This window comes from Herpailurus yagouaroundi, unplaced genomic scaffold, assembly GCF_014898765.1.
Source record: "Herpailurus yagouaroundi ecotype Mexico unplaced genomic scaffold, PumYag 181, whole genome shotgun sequence".
Lineage (NCBI taxonomy): Eukaryota > Metazoa > Chordata > Mammalia > Carnivora > Felidae > Herpailurus > Herpailurus yagouaroundi.
Window position 1 is genome coordinate 25,750,096 of NW_024412412.1, and position 19,271 is coordinate 25,769,366.

The 19,271-nt window shown below is 44.0% G+C and overlaps 1 long non-coding RNA gene across 1 annotated transcript in view; it reads right to left on the minus strand.

Annotated features, from left to right (window-relative positions):
- Window positions 1-17,398, minus strand: part of LOC121039767 (uncharacterized) — a 40,058-nt gene extending 22,660 nt beyond the window's left edge. The window contains exons 1-2 of the long non-coding RNA XR_005794976.1: window positions 17,113-17,398; window positions 13,008-13,292 (exon numbers count right to left, since the gene is read on the minus strand). This is a non-coding gene — a long non-coding RNA (uncharacterized LOC121039767). The remainder of the gene's footprint in view (window positions 1-13,007; window positions 13,293-17,112) is intronic.
- Window positions 17,399-19,271: the final 1,873 nt, after the last annotated feature.

Consider the following 19,271-nt stretch of genomic DNA (forward strand, 5'->3'; position numbering starts at 1 on the left):
AAAGTATACAAACAGGATGTAAGAGTGAAAGAGTAAATGCTCATACTATACTCTGTAGCAAATGAAAGACTTAATTTTTTTAATGTTTATTTATTTTTGAGAGAGAGAGAGACACAGAGAGTGAGAGAGTGTGAGCAGGAAAGGGGCAAAGGGAGAGGGAGGAATCTGAAGCAGGCTCCAGACTCGGAGATGTCAGCACAGAGCCCGATGCAGGGCTCGAACCCATGGACTGCAAGATCATGACCTGAGCTGAAGTCGATGGCTAACCTACTGAGCCACCCAGGTGCCCCTAAGTTTCGTTTTTTTTTTAATGTTTATTTTTTTGAGAGACAGAAAGCAGAAAAGGGGCAGAGAAAGACACACCCACAGAATTCAAAGCAGACTTCAGACTCTGAGCTGTCAGCACAGTGCCTGATGTGGGGCTTGAACCCATGTACCAAGAGATCATGACCTGAGCTGAAGTCAGATGCTTAACTGAATGAGCCTTCCAGGCATCCCAGCAAATGTAAGGATTAGAGCTCTATCATTATATATGAGAAAAGAGAAAGTCTGAGTGCTTTTTTAGATGTTTTACTCCTTTGCTGTTTAAAGACAGTGTATTTTGCCACGGGTTCCTTGCTGTATTTGGGTATGAGTGTGTGTGTATGTGTGTATGAGGGTTCTGTGTATGGTTTTTCTATTGCTTTTGTAAGTTTTTAAGAGAAATCTTCCTTTTGAATATGCACTAGAAAACTTAAAAGCTAACCCAGAGGCAATTACTGTTGTGAATTTCCTATGTATCTTACAGAGATATCCTATGAAAAGTACAAGCACAATGTATGCACATATTTTTGTCCCTTCTTTAAAAAAAAAAAAAACCCTATACAGTATACATGATACACACCATTTTTGTTTTTACCTTAGAGATTATTCCAAATAAATAGATACACAGCAACTACATTTTTTATTATTTAAAAAAAAATTAATTCTTATTTATTTTTGAGAGAGAGAGACAGAGACATAGAATCTGAAGCAGGCTCCAGGCTCTGAGCTGTCAGCACAGAGCCCTATGCGGGGCTCGAACTCACCCTCACCGACCATGAGATCAAGACCTGAGCTGAAGTTGGACGTTTAACCGACTGAGCCACCCAGGCACTCCACAGCAACTGCATTTTTTAAAAGGCTACATAGCATTCAATTATCTGAATTCTATTCATAGTATTTTACTACCCATGATTATTTTAACCAATTCTCTACTGATAGCCAGTTATGTTTCCAATTTGTTGCTATTCCTGTCAATTCCTAAAAGTAGAATTGTTGAATATATGCATTATTCTCCTTTAATGGTTACCTTGCAAATTTTTAATATGAATTGAGACTTAAAGTTTAAAATCAGTCAGCATCTTTACCATCCACACAAACTATTTGCTCTGTAAACACCTCAACTCCAATAATCTCCTCCTTACTTCTACACCATTACCGTATTTTAGTGTTTTTTTTTTTTAACTCTGAAAGACTATATTATAATCATTGTTTTCCACCTTACATGTTTATGTATACCCACAATTTTACTAATTTCTTTACTTAGCGTTTTTTTCTTTCATCTTAAGCCTTTTGTCTAGGATTAGTTTCTTTCTATACAAAATGCTTATTCATAAGTTCTTGTAGCAAGGGTCTGTTTCTTGGAAACCCTATTAGTTTTTCTTTGTCTCAAAATATCTTTATTTCATCCTCATTTTTGACTCATAAATAGTGGATATAAAATTTTGGTTTTTGAGTTAACTTTTTCTCAGCATACTGAAAATATTCCACCGTCTTCTGATTTTCATTGTTGTTGTTAAGAAATCAGGTGACAGAGTCGTTGCTGGGTGACACTTCTTTGCAGATGATCTTTTGTTTCTGGCTGCTCCAAGACTGTCTCATCACTCCCCTCCTGCAGTTTGATTATCATATGTATAGTTGTAGATTTTTAAAAACTTAATTTTCTTCAAAAATTTCTTTAAAATTTTCTTTTTTTAATTGAAGTATAATTTACATACAGTGTTATATTAGTTTCAGGTGTACAATATAATGAGAGTACAAGGTAAGTGTACTCTTCATGTCTTTTCTCTTTTCACCACTCCCCCTCCCCCCCCCCCCCCCACCCACATCACCTCTGACAATGACTAGTTTGTTCTCTGTATTTAGGAACCTGGTTTTTGTTTGTTTCTCTTTTTTCCCTTTGTTTGTTTGTTTTGTTTCTTAAATCCCACATATGAGTGAGATCATATGGTATTTGTCTTTCTCTGGCTGACTTATTTCACTTAGCATAATACCCTCTAAGTCCATCCATGTTGTTGCAAATGGCAGGATCTCATTCTTTTTTAATGCCTGGGTAACATTCCATTGTGTATATACATGTGCTCATCTTTTTAGTTTGAGTATTGAAATCTTTCAACAGTAGCAGAAAATAATGAGCCATTTTCAATTTGAATATTGTCTTTTCTCTATTCTCTTTATTATGTCCCTCCAAAATTTTGACTGATTTTGTAATTCTACAACTCATTCTATATTATAAGGTTCTTAATCACTCTTTAACTTTTTCACCTCATTTCTTTCTATGCTGCATTCTGGGTAATTTCTGCTACATTATTTTCCATTTCACAATTAGTCTTAAACTGTGTCTATGCTGTGTAACCTGAATATCAGGCTCTGACTTTCAATTGCTCTATTTTTGTTTTTAGACATTCTTTTGGAGCCTTTTGAATCCTCTTGATTGATTTTATAATCCATCATTCCTGATGCCTTTCATTTATGTGTTTGCTGTGATATGGACTTATGTTCCCTGGAATTTTACCCATAGTAATTTTTGAGGCTTTGGTTGAAGGTAAGTTCCTTCAAAAACAGTACACATTTAATTCTACCTACTACCAATAAGGCATTCTCAACCAAGGGCTACTTTAAAATCAATTCTAGACTTGAAGTACTGTGAATCTGGGCTGAAAATTCCCATGAAAAACTGGATTATAGTTATGAATTCTCAGGAGAAAGATTTTCTCTTTCAACCTAGCTTCAAGGCTGAGGGAAACAAGTACTTTTTAGTAGACCTTTCTGTGACTTCTTATTTATCTTATGTCTCTACATGGCTTATGTGTTTTCCTTTCAGACCTTTGTCTTCAGTTGGCCCAAGGATTTGTCTCATTTCTTACACATTACATAGTTGTTAAAAAGAGGAGTTCAAAGTCATCAGAGTTTCATACCCTACCCCAGAGCAAACACCAGACTCCGTGTTTGGTTACCTATATGTATTTCTCCTTTTAATTAACTTTTACCCTCAATTCATTTTTCCTTTCTAACTTGCTCACAAGTGCATTTAGCAAGAGGTTCATCTTTAAAAAAATAAACAAAGATAACATCTATCTTTGCTGTTTTCAGTGGAAAAGTAGATTATACCGTCTCTTCAAAATTATGTCAAGAAACAGCAGTCCATAAAATTCTCAAGAAGCGAGCTTCAGTTTTTAATTAATTCCCACAGACACTTCAGTTCTTGCCTGTCTGAAGCACATACTAAAACCATGATAATGGGGGCGGTCGCAACACAGTGCACTGGCGAAGCTGGTGCATATCTGATGGAAAAGGGAGGGTCTACACTGAGACTACAGCACCAGGATTTCACTGGCTCTGCATTTCTCCACTTGCCCAAGTTAGGAGGATGTTGTGTGAGTTTCCCATACCACCATATTTCTGACACTCCTGAAGTTTGTTACCTAATACTAATTTTATGACCAGCTTTGAAGAAACTATTAACTTTATGTTGAATGACTATATACGTGTGAGTGTGTGCGTGTGTGCGTGCGTGTGTGTGCGCGCACGCGCGCGTTTATAGGCTTCAGGGCACAGGAACAATCTGGTATGCTTTCTCAGAGTGTCTTAGTCAGCTTGGGCTGCCATAACAGAATACCACAGACTGGGTGGCTTAAGCAGAAACTTATTTTCTCACAGTTCTGGAGGCTGAAAGTACAAGATCAAGGTCTGATAGGGTTGGTTTCTGGTGAGTACTCTCTTCTGGCTTACTGATGGCTACCATCTTGCTTGTGCTCATATGGTCTTTCCTTAGCATGAGCACAAACACACACACAGAGGGAGAGAGGGAGGGAGTGATCTCTCTCGTGTTTCTTCTAATAAGGACACAAAACCTATCTAATCCAGAGTTGGATCAGAGCACTACCTTAATTTAACATTAATTTCTTCCTTAGAGACCCCGTCTCCAAATACATCCACACTGGGGGTTAGGGTTTGAACATATGAATTTGGGAGGACACAAACATTCTATTTACAATAGAGTCTCTTACGAATTCACTTATATGAATAGAGGGTGTTACAGGATTATTACAAGTTACAATTTGAGGCAGTGCCATCCAACCTAAAACCTTCTGGAGGATTTTGTTCTGTTTAATTGCTTTGATACACTATGTCTGCGTTTCCCAAAGGGCAATGGGCAATCTGTTAGGAGAGGGAATAAAATGTTATTGCTCTTTTGTAATTATTTCATCTCACCCTTTCGTAATTCAGTTTTGTCGTATATTATAATATATGGAACGTATTAGTACAGTTTTCCTTGCATGAAATTTATATAATCACAAACATACTTATAACAAGGAACATGTCTAGAATAGTTACTGATGGGTATGCATCACAAAGGCTCAGAGAAACAAAACTAGCCTTTTTCATGGTATGCGCATCCATGAACACAGTTCAGATATTAAAACTTGATAGCAAGAATAGGTCATAAGAAAAAAATCATCAAAGAAATAGAGAAGGTTGATAGGAAGGAATGAAAAGGATACATCATGCCACCCCAAACTAGAGGAAAGGCAATGGGAAATGAGAATGAAGAAAATACTATTTTCATGTCCCAGTATCTTTTAGCTGTCTGCTTTGTTTGCCCTCCTTATTCTTTTTTTAATTCTTTTTTTATTTAATGTTTATTTCTGAGAGAGAGAGAGAGAGAGAGAGAGAGAGAGAGAGAGAGAGACTGACCATGAGTGGGGGAGGGGCAGAGAGAGAGAGGGAAACACAGAATCCGAAGCAGGCTCCAGGCTCTGAGCTGTCAGCACAGAGCCCGATGTGGAACTCAAACTCATGAACTGCGAGATCATGACCTGAGACGAAGTCAGACACTTAACCAACTGAGCCACACAGGTGCCCCATACTTGCCCTCCTTATTTTTAATAGTCACCCTGGTGGCATGAGACCAATGAAGCACAAATGATAATCACGTAAGTGTTTGCACATGTAGGGTACAATTATTTCTTGCAGAGGGCCCTGTGCTGCTCACAGAATTAATCCTGAACCATCTACATGTTTCCTTCCATGAAAGAATAATGTTTGGCCTTGACTCAAACACTCTTTCCGTTGCTTGATTAGAGAATTGAGACGCTGAGTTAACTGCACTTCCATGATACTCTTGAGGTACTGGAAAACCTATTAATGGTTTTCTTTGAGAAGGTATTTTAAAACTTGATGTGTTGAATTCCCTCCTGAAAAGGGAAAGACCAGTTGGGAGACTGGCTACCCTGCAGTAATGGGCTGGGAAAGAGTCCTCTATGGGTTGTGAAGAGACTTGGTCCTTCCCTAACGGCCCCCATGGGGCATGCAGAGTTTTATGTGTGGCCTCCAAATTGTCCAAAAATCAGAGTGGCCACTTCTAATCAGTTCCTGCCAACAGCCAGTGCTTTTCCTTCGGAGGCAAATGCACAGGCATACAATGCAGAAGGACAAAGTCCTCATTAGCACCAAGCATTTGCAGAGAATCTGGGGTGCACTGAAGGGAGGGGAAGAGAGGCCCCTGGCTGGCTCAGTTGGTTTAGTGTCTGACTTCGGCTCAGGTCATGATCTCACGGTCCATGGGTTCCAGCCCCGCGTCAGGATCTGTGCTGACAGCTCAGAGCCTGGAGCCTGTTTCAGATTCTGTGTCTCCCTCTCTCTCTACCCCTCCCCTGCCCATGCTGTGTCTCTCTCTGTTTCTTAATAATAAATGAACATTAAAAAATTTTTTTAAATAAAAAAAAAGGAAGGGGAAGATTTTCTGTCTCTTATGGTACCATAGGGAGACATTATGGATGTGGGGGCGGGGGGACTGGAATGGGAGCAGGATGGGCCTAACTCTATTAGTTTGTTCTCTGCTAGGTGTTGAAGGTACAGAACTTCCCTTCCAGTAAGATTCACACACAGTATGGGCCTCAGTGATTTCCCCGTGGTTTTCTGATAAATTATACATGCATTTGGCTCTATGCACTTGGTTTTCGTGGGGAGATATTTCTTACTCACAAATAAGTCTGTGATCCTCAAAAATGTTACAAATGTTTGTTCCAGAGGAATTAGAAGCCCACAAGTGCTTTTCCTTGGGTATCTTTTCATATTTTCATCTTAGATAGAATGGTCAGGGGCATGCAGAGTGCAATATAAGGAACTGGCACACGTTTTCAGAGGTCGAGCCCTCTAACTCTTACCCCACGGCTGAGGGGCGTGATGAAATGCTTCCAGGCACATGAAGGCAGTGGTATTGGGAGATACTATTTTTAAAGACTTTTAGGCTTTTTTCCCTTTTTGACATGCACTCGGATGACTGATAAGGTGTCTTGTGAAAATCAAAATTTGTTAAATCCCAGCAAAAGCACTTTGAATAGAGAGAGAAGGCTCCATCATAATATTTAAAACTTTTCTTTTTCCTACACATCTTCAAGGAAGACAGCTCTATGCTAAGAATAAGATGTGTGGCAGGGCACTGATGTGTGCGAGTTTGGCTCTACACTGACAGTGGAGCCAAACTGCCTGGGTTCAAGTCTCAGCTCCTATGATCTGTCGCCACTTCACCTCCGTTTCCTCATCGATATAATGCGAATGACAACACTATCTTCCTCATAGGGCTGCCATGACTTAATGAGGTAATGTCCGGAAAGTACTTAGAACAGTGCCTGATTCGTTGTAAATGCTACATTCATGTTTGCTAACATTCTTTTTTTTTTAATGTTTATTTATGAGAGATAGAGCAAGCATGAGTGGGGGAGGGGCAGAGTGGGGGACCGAGGACCCGAAGTGGGTTCTACGCTGACAGCAGAGAGCCCAATGTGGGGCTCGAACACACGAACCATGAGATCATGACCTGAGCTGAAGTTGGATGCTTAACCGATGAGCCACCCAGGCGCCATGTCCCCGCTAACACTCTTAATGATACTTCTCCCACCAGTTCCCTCTTAGATCTTACCCCTTCTCTCCATTCAGTAACTAGACTGTAGCAGGTGATCACTGACACAGGGAAGGAATGTGACAGGAAAGATCAGAGAGGAAAAAAGTCTCTGTGGCCTATGAGTTTCAAAAGAATTGACCGTGAGGAAATGGAAACAGGACAGAGGTAAATCAGGACAGAGGTAAATGAGAGGAGTAGCAGGGAGGTATTCCTCCCTTCTCCCCTACATACACACTGGCTACGAGAAGGTGTCACAGTCTGGGATGAGACTGAGTTGGACCGGGAGAGTAAGGAAAGCGTAGATACTGGTAGGTCTCTAAGGAAGGAGGCCACGAGCCCTGGTTCCCAGGTCAAATGTTAGAGATGCTGGAACCGAAAACCAACCAAACAAAAACAAAAACCAACCGACCAACCCTCACATTGACTTGGCAGATGTGGCCTCGGTCAGCCTACAGAGTTCCCCGGGCTCTGTCACGGCCCTAAGAGCAGCACAGGAGATGCCAACGAGGCCGCCTCAGGATCCATGTGGGTGGGCAGTAATGTTAGAGGGACAGGCTTTCCCAGCAGGAAGCAGAATGAATAGATGAAACTGAGGATGAGGACCGGGTATGCCTTCACTCAGGCACCACATAAACCCTCGGTGCTTAGATGCCGTGTTAGGGAAAAGGGAGAGGAAGAAAAACTGACTCTGCCACCCTCAGAAAAAAAAAATGAGATTTGAAATAGAAACTCAATTGAATTATAAAAAAATCAAGATACTTTTTTTTTTTTTTTGCACATTCAGATTTGCAGACAGAGATTCATACCTGCTCTACCTGTTTCTTCCGTGACTCAGACATCGGGAAAATGAAGTAAGCTTTGGCTTGGAAGATTTAACTCACCACTGGCAACAGATGAGTCACCCGGGCATGTCTCCACTGCCTGTTAAGGCCCCACAAAGATGAGAAGAGCCTGGGAATTTGGGAGCCGCTGACACCATGAGATCACAGTGGTAGCACACGAGGATGGGGAGGGGGGGAATTGGAAGCACGTGCTGGGGAACTCTCTCCATCACGAGGGGTGAGAAAGAAGAGTATTGCTCAGACCTCTGCACCTCTATTCTAAGCAGAAACTAGGGGAATATCCATGCCTGTCAGATTGGAGCACGGTTATCCTACATTCCAACTCTTTTCCAGCTGGCATTCTCCAGATAAATATCAATCAATATCTACAATACAATGTCTACTGTATTCCAGGCATTGTCTTAGGAACATTCCTGGGTGAACAGGACAAGGTTCCTGCCCCCAGAGGGTCCATTCTAGTCTCACAAAGAGATCCCTCAATGTCAAGTGGGCAGCAGGCACGATGGGAACGTGAGGGGAGGAGAGTTTGTCCGATTCCAGGGCTCTGGAAGAAAAGTGGGCTCCTAAGCGTGTTCATACAGCAGATAGAGATGGGCGGAGAGAAATTTCTGCAGAGGACACAGCCTGGGCAAAGGCATGCAGGAGAGGAACAGCGGAGAGTACACAGAGAAAGCATCCAGCATCTCTGGTCTGTCAGGTCAAGTCACTGGTTGGAAAGTGGGGTTAGAGACGGAAGCTTGGGCCAAGTCACAGACGCCCTGAATGCTATGATTAGGAATTTAGCCTCTGTTCTGGAGCTGACAGGCTACTGACAGTTTCTGGCAACAGAGTGGGATAGCCAGGTTTATATTTTACAACAACATGTCTGGCTACATTTGGGGGACAGATGGGAGGGGATGTAAGGGACAGCAAGAAAGCCACTTAGGATTGTCCTGCAGGCCTCTTGCTTACTAGCCAGCTCTGGCAAGTCCCCAGGTTGGACCTTGGGCATCACAGACCCATCTACCAAGTATTGCTTGTAAAAGGAGGTTTCTGACTAAACGGGAATCCCTATTCCGACTAAATAGGACCAGGCACACCTGAGCGGAGGACTGGGCTTTAGGTTGGCTTATAATGGCTGAGAAGAACAACAGACAATCTCCTGGGTTTCCCAATCTCCAGCCGGTCTCCCCTCTGGCAACCTCAAGATCTTTATTCCCCCACTTCCCTGCTTCCTGGCCTGGCTGCTATGTGGAGTTTCAATTCCATCCCCTCTAGGGGCACCTGGGTGACTCTGTTGGTTAAGTGTCAGACTCTTGACCTTAGCTCAGGTCACGATCTCACTGTTTGTGAGATCGAGCCCTGTGTCAGGCTCTACACTGACAGTGCACAGAACCTGCTTAGGATTCTCTCTCCCCCCGCCCCCAAAATAAACAAATAAATTAAGAAAAAATTCCATCCCCTCGCCCTGTCCAGCTGCATCCTGTCTGGTGTGACAGTGCTATTCATGGAATGAGCAAGCTGGCCACTAGATGGTCATTGCACTGGCTAGCCAGCGCAGTAGAGTTGAGTAAGCATCTCCGCACCTTTGAGAACTCCCAGCTTTAGCCCCAAACAGAGTATGAAGATTTAGCCTGCTTTTGGACAATTGCAGATTCTTACTCAGAACTGCATTCTCATAATTAACAGTGTGTCTGAAGCTTTTGGGGTTTGCAGTAACGTGATATCACTTCTTGCTAAGTCACTTGGCTGCATTTCTGAAATGCTGTTCTCAGTTCCGACTGACTTCAGTCTGGCTCTCCCAATTCATTATTCATGCCTGTGTCTCAGATTTTCACATCCTCACAGCCATCAGTGGCCCAGCAATATTGGCTGGAAATAAAGGAGCGGGAAGAAGTGGGAAAAATGGGACCTTACAAAGGAAAATCGTGTCTTGGGTGTGGGGGGCACATGGCAGTGGGGCAGATCTGTGGATGAGGGGGTGTGGGGAATGGATAGATTAAGAAGGAATAAGAGGGGAAAAGGGATCTGAGAGATAAGATAACTGGGCAGAAAGAGGTGTGGCACTGCCCTGGGAAAGGGAATTATGTGACATGATTGCAAGATCAAAATGCAGCTCCCGTCCTTGATTAAATTAGTTTATCTCTGCAGCACAGCGCTGCGCTGCACAAGAGAAGTCAGAGCTGGTTATGAAGAGGCAAATGAGCTTGCCGTGCAGGGTTCCAAGAGAAACGAGAGTGGGCTTTGCAGCTGGTCTGCAGTTTTCCTAGGAGCCATGATGATTCCCTTTTAACAATAGATCCTGCCCTCCCCTCTGTCAAACTCCTCATTCTTCAGGTTGGGTATTCTGGTTAATTACATTGACTGCTTCTGCAGATCCTGTTGGAGCTGTGGTCCTACCAAGCTATGCACTTGGAAGGGTGGGCTTGGCAGGACATATAGCTGAGGACACTTAGCTGACTAGGGGGCCCTGAGGTGACAGCAGCAGGCCCCAGAGGTGCTAGCACTAGAGAGACCTTGGAGCTCCCTTACCCAGCAGTTCTGCACCCTGGCTGCACGGAGACTCACCTGGGAACTTTGAGAAAAAAATACCCATGTCTGGGTTCCACCCCCAGAGGTTTAATTTAACTGGCCTGGGGTAAGACCTTTGCATCACTGTTAGAAAAATGGCATGCAGCCAAATGGCAGGCAACCCCTGATTTAGTCCAGACTTTTCACTTTACAGATAAGAAAACTGAGGCTCCCAAAGATACTGTCATGTGCTCCTATTTTTACAGTTAAGAAAGGCAAGGATCTCCTGATCTCCCCCCGCCACAGGTCAATGCTCACTCTGCTAAGCTAGATGCCTCTCAGCACGAGAGCCTTCATGGCATGACTTCTGACCCTTCCTATGGAGAGGTGACCGAGTGGTCACTCCCTGACCTGGCCATTTGGAGCTTCACGCCCTCCTGGGAGGTTAATGCCAGCTTGTGGAACAGTTTGCAATAGCCTGAAGAGAGTCAGACATGTAAATAACTCCCACCCGGCAACACACACACTGAGTGTCCCCCAGCCCAACGCGCACGCACGTACACACAAAGACTCAGCAATCCTTGTATTTGATAGCAGGTGGCTTTGTTTCTGAAAGGTATTCACTGCTGACAATAAAAAATGTGGAGTGAGAAAAAGCGAACCAGGGGAGCCGTGCTACTGATATCCCATTCCAGAAGCATTCCCTTTGATCCCGGCTGGGGCAGGGCATTTCTTAGAAAGCTTCAGACTTCACACACATTTAACTGAACGAGGGGAACTGGGCATATAGTAAAAGTGAACACTGAAATAGAGAAATCAGGAAAAGGATGTATGTCTCTCTTTACAGGGAAAATCCAGATTATTGACAGCATGTGGAATTTCAAATGTAGAACACACTGTATAGCTTTCTCTTTTTAACATCAAACTTCAAGTGGCTTTTCCTTTCCTTTAAAAAAATGTCTACAAAATAAATAGAATAGCGTTGCAGCCTAATAATACTCAGGACAAGTATTCTGTGATAAATCACAAATAAGAGATTAAGTTGATTTCATACAAGGCTGCATTCCATTTTGTTGGAAGGTCTTTGGGTCACATTTAAAGGCAAAAGGAAGATAACGGATGACATAGCTTAACATGGAAACCAAACATTCTTGAACGTTTGTTTTCATCCATTCTTAAGTCCAACTGAGCTGGGCGTGGAGGAATGCTGCTCACAACAGCGATGTGGGGCACCCCTACCCCCTAGGATGTTTCCAGGTACATCCTGAACCTTAGACGATGGAAGATGAAAATAGCATCTCATCACACACCTGTCGGGTGGCAACATTCACTCTTGGGAGAAAGACCTCCCCAAAATATTACAGCGGGAGGCTTAATTAATACATACCATGGAATTCATATTCATGTGCGCCCCTTTTAGGCTTCATTATATTTACAAATCTGGTGAACAAGAAGTCAATAATCAGAGGAACTATAGAGGCAGAAACAGATGAAAAATAGAGGGAATACCAACCACGACAAGAAATGGCAGCCCATATGTGTGGTATCATGGAGGCCCAGACAACAACCAGCATCAAGTTAACTTGTGCAGTTACCTACAGGTGAAATTGGCAACTATTTACCTTATTAAAAAGGGACACTGGAGGGGTGTCTGGGTGGCTCAGTTGGTTAAGCACCTGACTTCGGCTCATGATCATGATCTCACCGCCCATGGGTTTGAGCCTCACGTCGGGCTCTGTACGGACAGCTCAGAGCCTGGAACCTGCTTCAGATTCTGTGTCTCCCTCTCTTTCTGCCCTTCCCCCCACTCGCGTTCTTTCTCTCTCAAAAAGAAATAAACATTAAAAAAAAGGGACACCGGAAAGTTAGACTGTTTAAAAACAGACATCATATGGGGGCATAATTGAGATTTTTATCAGTAATATCAATTTCAATACCTCTTTCCAAAGCTTATGACCACAGGCCTCCATGGGCCCTCAGGCTCAGTCCAAGAGATGAAACCTGCCTGTAGGCTGAATAGGTGATGTTGTACAAAGGCATGCCATCCCGTCTCATCATCACTGTGCAATTTATCATTATAATCACTATTATGTAGAAGTTTAAAACTTTAATTTCAAAAGGTATTCTATACTTGTAGGAGCTAGGAACTATTGGCATAAAATTTGGGGCTTTGGGGACACATTTATTTGGATTTTAGTATATTCCAAAAACTGTGTTCTGAGGAACATTTTGGTTCTCTTCTGCATGGGTTTTTTTGTTTTTTGTTTTCCCTTGGTGGATGGAACACCTATTCGGATACCGTTCCTTGTTGGCCCCTTAATTTTTGTAAGATAATGTGAAGCCCTGTGGACCTTAATAAGCACTGTCGAGTTTTTACATTTCAGTTTCTTACCCCCAAATCTAGCCCTGCATGTTTTCGACCTGCTGTGGTTCATTGGACTCTTCCGACTCGAAATACCCAAGCTCACCAGTGTGTAGTCAGATGTCCACATCTGGCGGTTGCTCCACTGGTTCTTGACCCAGCAATTGCTCTAGTGGTGGGGACATGACTTACATCGGCCCACTGTAGACTCTGTCTGTGGATTCTCTACATTTGCAGTGGAGAATGTTTTTTTCTCTTTCTTCTTGACTTGCGGGCTTTGAAGTGCCCAGGATGGTGCCTGGCACATATAAACGGTCTCTTCCCATTCTTGTTAACAGGGTGTGCCTTCAGAGCTGCTGCTGACCATGGCCCCCCCCTCACATGAAGAAACCTGGAAGAATGAGAAAAACACAAACAAAAGCTGAGATCGGAGGTAAGGAAAGAAATCTGGTACCATTCACGTGAAACTACCCTTTCTGTGGTCTGGTTCCACAAGCCAGAACATCCCGTTTTCTTATTGAACTTGGGTTCAGATTCTGCCATTTGCAACAAAAAGTTCCAAAAATAAAAGTAACATAATGTTATTTGCCAAATGCCTAGCAATTAGGAATTGAAAAGGTCAAGAATAACATACGAGTCTCTAGTGGAGTGGATGCAGGAAGTAAGACAGAAAACCCAGGGAGACAGAAAACCCAGATGGTAATGAACTTGATTTTTAGCATACTGAGTCTGAGGATCTTGGAATTTTTCCATGTGGAGCAGTCTTTTAGGTGTTTGTAAATATGGATAGAAAATGCGGAAGAGAGTTTAGAGGGGGGGTATATGTGGGGGTCAAGAGAATACAGCTGGAGCAGCAGCCAATGGAACTGGATGAGGTCAAGAGTAAGACTGGGAGGAGGCAGGAATTATGGAAGAGAGAGAAGAACAAGAAGAGTCAGGATACGGAACGTGAGAGAGGCCGAAACTAACAATACTCTCAAATGATGCCAAGGGGCTGGGCTGGGTGAGAGCCTAGAAGAGGCACCACATTTTACAAGTTGTTTATTGGTATGCCCTGGGAGAAAAGTTCGGTTTAGCAGGAGCCAGTCCCAGGCTGCACGAGGTTGAGAAATTAATGGGAGCAGTAGATGAGAAAGACAAGGGCAGAGGGTGGTGGAAAGAGGGAAAGCTATGCAAATTCCATAGTTGGGGGAAATCAGATCACCTCTTTTAAAAAAAAACTTCTTGGGGCACTTGGGTGTCTCAGTTGATTAAATATCTGACTCTTGGTTTCGGTTCAGGTCATGGTTTCACGGTTTGATGAGTTCAGGCTCTGCATTGGCAGCATGGAGCCTGCTTGGGATCCTCTCTCTTTTCTTGTCTCTCTTCCCCTCTGCCTATGCCGCCTCTGTCTCTTTCAAAATAAATAAACTTAAAAAAAGTTTTCTTAAAAGTAATTGTGATATAAGCACATTTGCACACTGAAGAGTAGTCAAAGGGCAGGACAAAAACACATCAGATGGGAAATGATTGAAGAAGCAAGTTAAAGACATGATAGAGGATGAAGGAAGGAGCCTCAGAGGGGAGAAAATATATTTTCTTATTTAAGGCAACAGGGTGAGAGAAAATGGTCACGATGAGCACGGGAAAACTTAATGTAGGAAAGCGAATGTTAGCTGGAACCCCACCAAACAGCGTTGATCTTACGTAGACAGACGACAAAGCCCCGTGCTGCATGATGGATGGGGCTTCCGTGTGGACGGATTTTGGAATCGCTATGAGAAATTAATTGAATTTATTATAATAATTCTGGAGCAGCACTGAGATTAGAAAGAACAAATTGGCAATGGATTCAGTCAATTGCTGCTAGCAGCCAGAGATAAGGGACGGCAAAAACCTAAGCTGTGTGTGCCCACTCCAGTGGAAAATCAAGGAACGAGGAAATGTAGGATGCCAGGGAGTCTTATTGAGTGAAGGGGACACATTTGTCTCATTTATTAGTTTGCTATTGGGGACTCGTCTTACTGTGAGTGCAGTGTAGCACGGTATCTGGCACTTTAGGGATAAGCAATAAAGATTTATCTCATTGAACAAAATGGCACTCTAACTTTTATGATGTAGTCTTTCATCTAGTTTCAGCTCTGAAACAACGGGAATCACTCTCCTTTCTTCTCTACATTTGTTCTGGCAGTCTGATTAAAAAAAACAAGATGTTTTTGGAATCATCCTGTGGAGAGATAGGGTGGTGATGGCAGTGGGGAAAACATGAAGTAGAATTCAAGCAAAATAAAAGAATGTATTTGCAATAGCATTGCGAGGAGGAAACTGGGGGTGTTTAGCGCGCGCGTGGTCTAAGCACCAAGTGATAATGGTTTGAGATAAAGCAGTGCATGAGTCAAACAGAGGGGAAGATTTATAAAGATGCAGATGTTCAACAAGCATCTCTGGGCATATGTGGGGTGACCAGTTATCCCAGTTTGCTCAGAATGGAAAGTGGACATGGGACTTTCAGTGCTAATACAGGAAAGTTGCAGAGAGATCAGGGTGACGGTTTATTCTGATGTGTACAGAGAAACATGTACAAGTATATTTACTCTCCATTTCTCCCTAAATACAATTTAGGGAGCTTCAGAACTCCTAGAGACATTGTGAAAATTGCTACCCTAGGAAATCTTCTGAGAAGGAACATGTGATTTGTATCAGTAGACTAAAAATTGTTAACTCCACAAACTGTAAACATTTCTATGTTGAGCTACTTGGAAGATGGCTAAAACTTCCAAGTAATTGGTCTGAATCTAAAACCAGAAGGCTAGCCTTTATGATGACATCTTAGATATACTATCCTATTGGCCCCATCTTTAAACATAGTATTTTTATTAGAACCTGAAAGTGTTGGTCCCATGGCTATTTACCACCTTTCTTGTAACCCAGTCTACAGAGTACTGGGGGAATCAACAGATTCTCTTTTCCTGTCCACCACTGCACCCCTTCCCACCCTGCCCCGGCAGAGGAGACTGGCAAGGCCCACCTACTGTCTCCACTGTTAAGTCTTCTTCCAGGTGAAACACTTGCATGTTTCATAAGGCCAAACAAAACCTAAACCAGCTAGGATTTTATGAGCCTACTTTGGTGCTGATCTGAACTGAAAGCTGAATAAAATACATAAACCTAACAAGAACACTACAGACAAAACCTGACACATAAGAGACACATATATGATGGAAACTAAAAAATAATTGCCTTTAATTTGGAAATTCACTGGTGGATTCCAAGAGAACAAAGAGAGCTTCCTCTTGGATCTTAACACTAGCCAGTGAATTCAATAACGTTAATTCAATAGTAGTCGAGGTGGGTGAATGGGTAGGAGGAACAAATGTATTCAGAACTTCTCTTGGGGATCCAGGACCTGCAGTGGACAGTTGAGGAAGTAGTAGTGGGAAAAACAAACACGAAGACTGAGCAACAGAAATGGTGGTGCCCCCCCACCCCCACCCCCTCGCATTCTGAATTGATTGATACTCAGGCACTATTGCATTCACACAAATGGTATGAATGACTTAACTGCTTCATTCAAATTCTTGCTCCAAATCAGTGGGTCTCAAGCTTGGCTGCACATTGAAATTACCTGTGGAGTCTTAAGAAAGCTGGTGCCTGGGTCCGATCCCAGAGATTCTGATTTAACTGCCGTGAGTTGTAGACTCGGCACCGGGCGGCTTCTGTGCACCCAAGATTGATAGCCACTGGGCGATCAACCAGGAAATCAGGAGAAATGGCTTAGGTCAGTGGTGCTCAAATTGTAGATGTCTAAGAATCACCTGGAGGGTTTGGTAAATAGTTTGCTGGAGCCCATCCTCAGAGTTTTCTGATTCAGTAGGTTCAAGATGGGGCCCGAAGAGTCTGCATCTAACAAGCTCCCAGGTACTGCTGGTTGGAGAACCATACTTCGAGGACCACTGGTCTGGGTGGATCCTATGTTATTATGTCCTGAGACAGCTAAGCCATTAGCATTCTTTGTGTGTCCCCCCAGAGCCAAGAAATAAAGCCCCGTGGACCCTCCTCTACATGTGCTTGGACGGCACCTCCCACACTAATCTGCCGGTTCCCTCAAGCCTACTCATGGGGAGCAGCCTCTCTTTTTCCAACCTGGAAGCGTAAGGGCTTTATTCTTTGCCGCCCTTGTTGAATTTTGTGGAAGTCAGCTAATTACCATTAGATATATGGAATCTAATTACCATTAGGTGTCAGGAACACGGTATCCGGGACATGTCAGCCAGCTGCATAGAGTCCCTTAGACCTGCTGGCACCCCAGCTGGCCGGGGCAGCCTTCCTTCCATGCGCTCCTCCATTCCAAATTGGAGCCCTCGCTCTTGGCTCTGGACGTGCCCCAGTCCAACAAGCAGGACCCACGGTGCATTTGGAATCCTGCCCTGGAGGACGCCCATTATGCTCAGAAAGCCGTGGTGGCCCAAGGGCAGTAGTTCCCCCTTCCCAGTCGGCGGTTTCGCTTTCCACGTCTCCGTTACCTGCCGGCCAGAGGCAAATTCTCCTCCTTCTGACGCTGCAGCGTCAGCGTCAGCGTCAGCGTCATAACGTCAAAACGCCATAACTCTGTGACGCCATAACGTCATATCGTCGGGAGCCGCCCACCTAGTGTTACGACGCCGAAGTCTTTCTCCTCGCTTCTTCAACTCACGTGGGCGTGTCATCCTCGGGAGGCCTCGCAAGAAGGAGGGTGAGTGCAGTGCAATAATTTGTACAATTTTATGATTAGTTATTGTTGTTCTCTTACTGTGTCTAATTTATAAATGAAGCTTTATCATAGGTATGTATGTATGTGAAAAAGAGTATATAGAGGGTTTGGCATTATCCCTGGTTTCAGCCATCCGCCGGGGGTGTTGGGACATATCCCCCATGGATGGGGGGCAGTTGTAAGGGAATAAATACTAGCTACTACCATCGAGGGGCACGTACTGTGCCAGAAACTGGTGGCACTTCACTCACATCGTTTGATTTAACCCTCGTGTCCATCTTTAAAGATGGGAATGAATGTGCCCATTTTATAGTGGAGACTGAGGCACAAGGAGGGTGACTTGGCCAAACCTTACAGTTGAGGGAGAGAGGGGAGGGATGTGTGGCTGGCCTGGCTCCAAAGCCTGTGCACACCTTTCTGCCTCCCTCACCACGGGTGGAATAGTGTGGCGGGAAGAGCGCTGGATCCCAGCTGGTAAAAATGCTTGCCTTCGACTGCCAGACAGAGCTGACTGGCCAGCAGCCTTGGACAGGTCGCTGAGTGCACCCTACCTGCCTCAGTCCTCAGATCCTTATCTATGAAATGAGGGGGGTTGGACTGGGTCGCTAAGGACCCTTCCCACTCTTCTAAAAGTCTCTCTGCTACTAGTGCAGCCGTGTTTCCTCTCCCAGGATGGGCCCTGCCTGGTGATCACACTCTGTGTGCAGCAGACCTGTTTCCAGAGAGAGCTCTTTCGAGAGGTGCAGGTTCAGTTACTGTGGCCCAACTCAGCCAAGGTATCTAAGGTTAAGTCAGCCTCTCCTAAAGCCCCTTGATGACTTTATAACGCAGGTGTAAAATGTCCATTTTCTGGTGAGATCTGGTGTTCAGTTATCTGCGATGGTACTGGATTAAAAGCTGGTCACCTAAAACCCAAGGGACAGGTGGCCAGAAATCAGACTCACCCCAGTGTGTAGCCCCTTGGGCCTGTCACCCCTAGAGCAGCAACCTTGGGGGTGTGCTGGTGGAGGAGGCCAGTGTGATGGCGGGGTGTCTCAGCATGCTGGGCGCAGCTCCCTGTCACCCTTCCCAAGGCCAGCAAGATTGGTGTGATGAAGGAGGTTGCAGATTTGTACCGTGATCGTTACTAGTAGTAGGGGGTGTTGCTACCAATGATACACAGAGTGATGTCCCACTTTCTTCCAGAAAAACAAATTTGGACCCGAAATTAGGAACCTTAAATTGTAGTTGACGGTTTCGTTCAGATGAGCCTCATTCCTCATCCGTAATGGGGGAGGGAGGGGTGAGGAGGGCCACCCATCTGCAGCCTTTCCAGCTTTAGCCCTCTCTCAGACTCGGTGAGGTTTTGACAACAGATCAGAGGGCAAGGAGACGCAAATAGGCAAAACACGGGGTGCCTAGGGGCTGGATGCCAGGAAACCTGCTTTCTAAACAGTCAGATAGTATAAAGGTTTTTTGTTTTTGTTGTGGACTCTTTGTTTGCATATTAATTTTTTGAATTGTAGGGAAATGCCCATAACATAAAATTTACCATCGAAACCTCTGTGAACAGTGCAGTGGACTAAGTACGTTCACCATTGCTGTGTGACCATCACCACCATCCCTCCACAGGACTCCTTTTATCTCTAAAGATATGTTAAC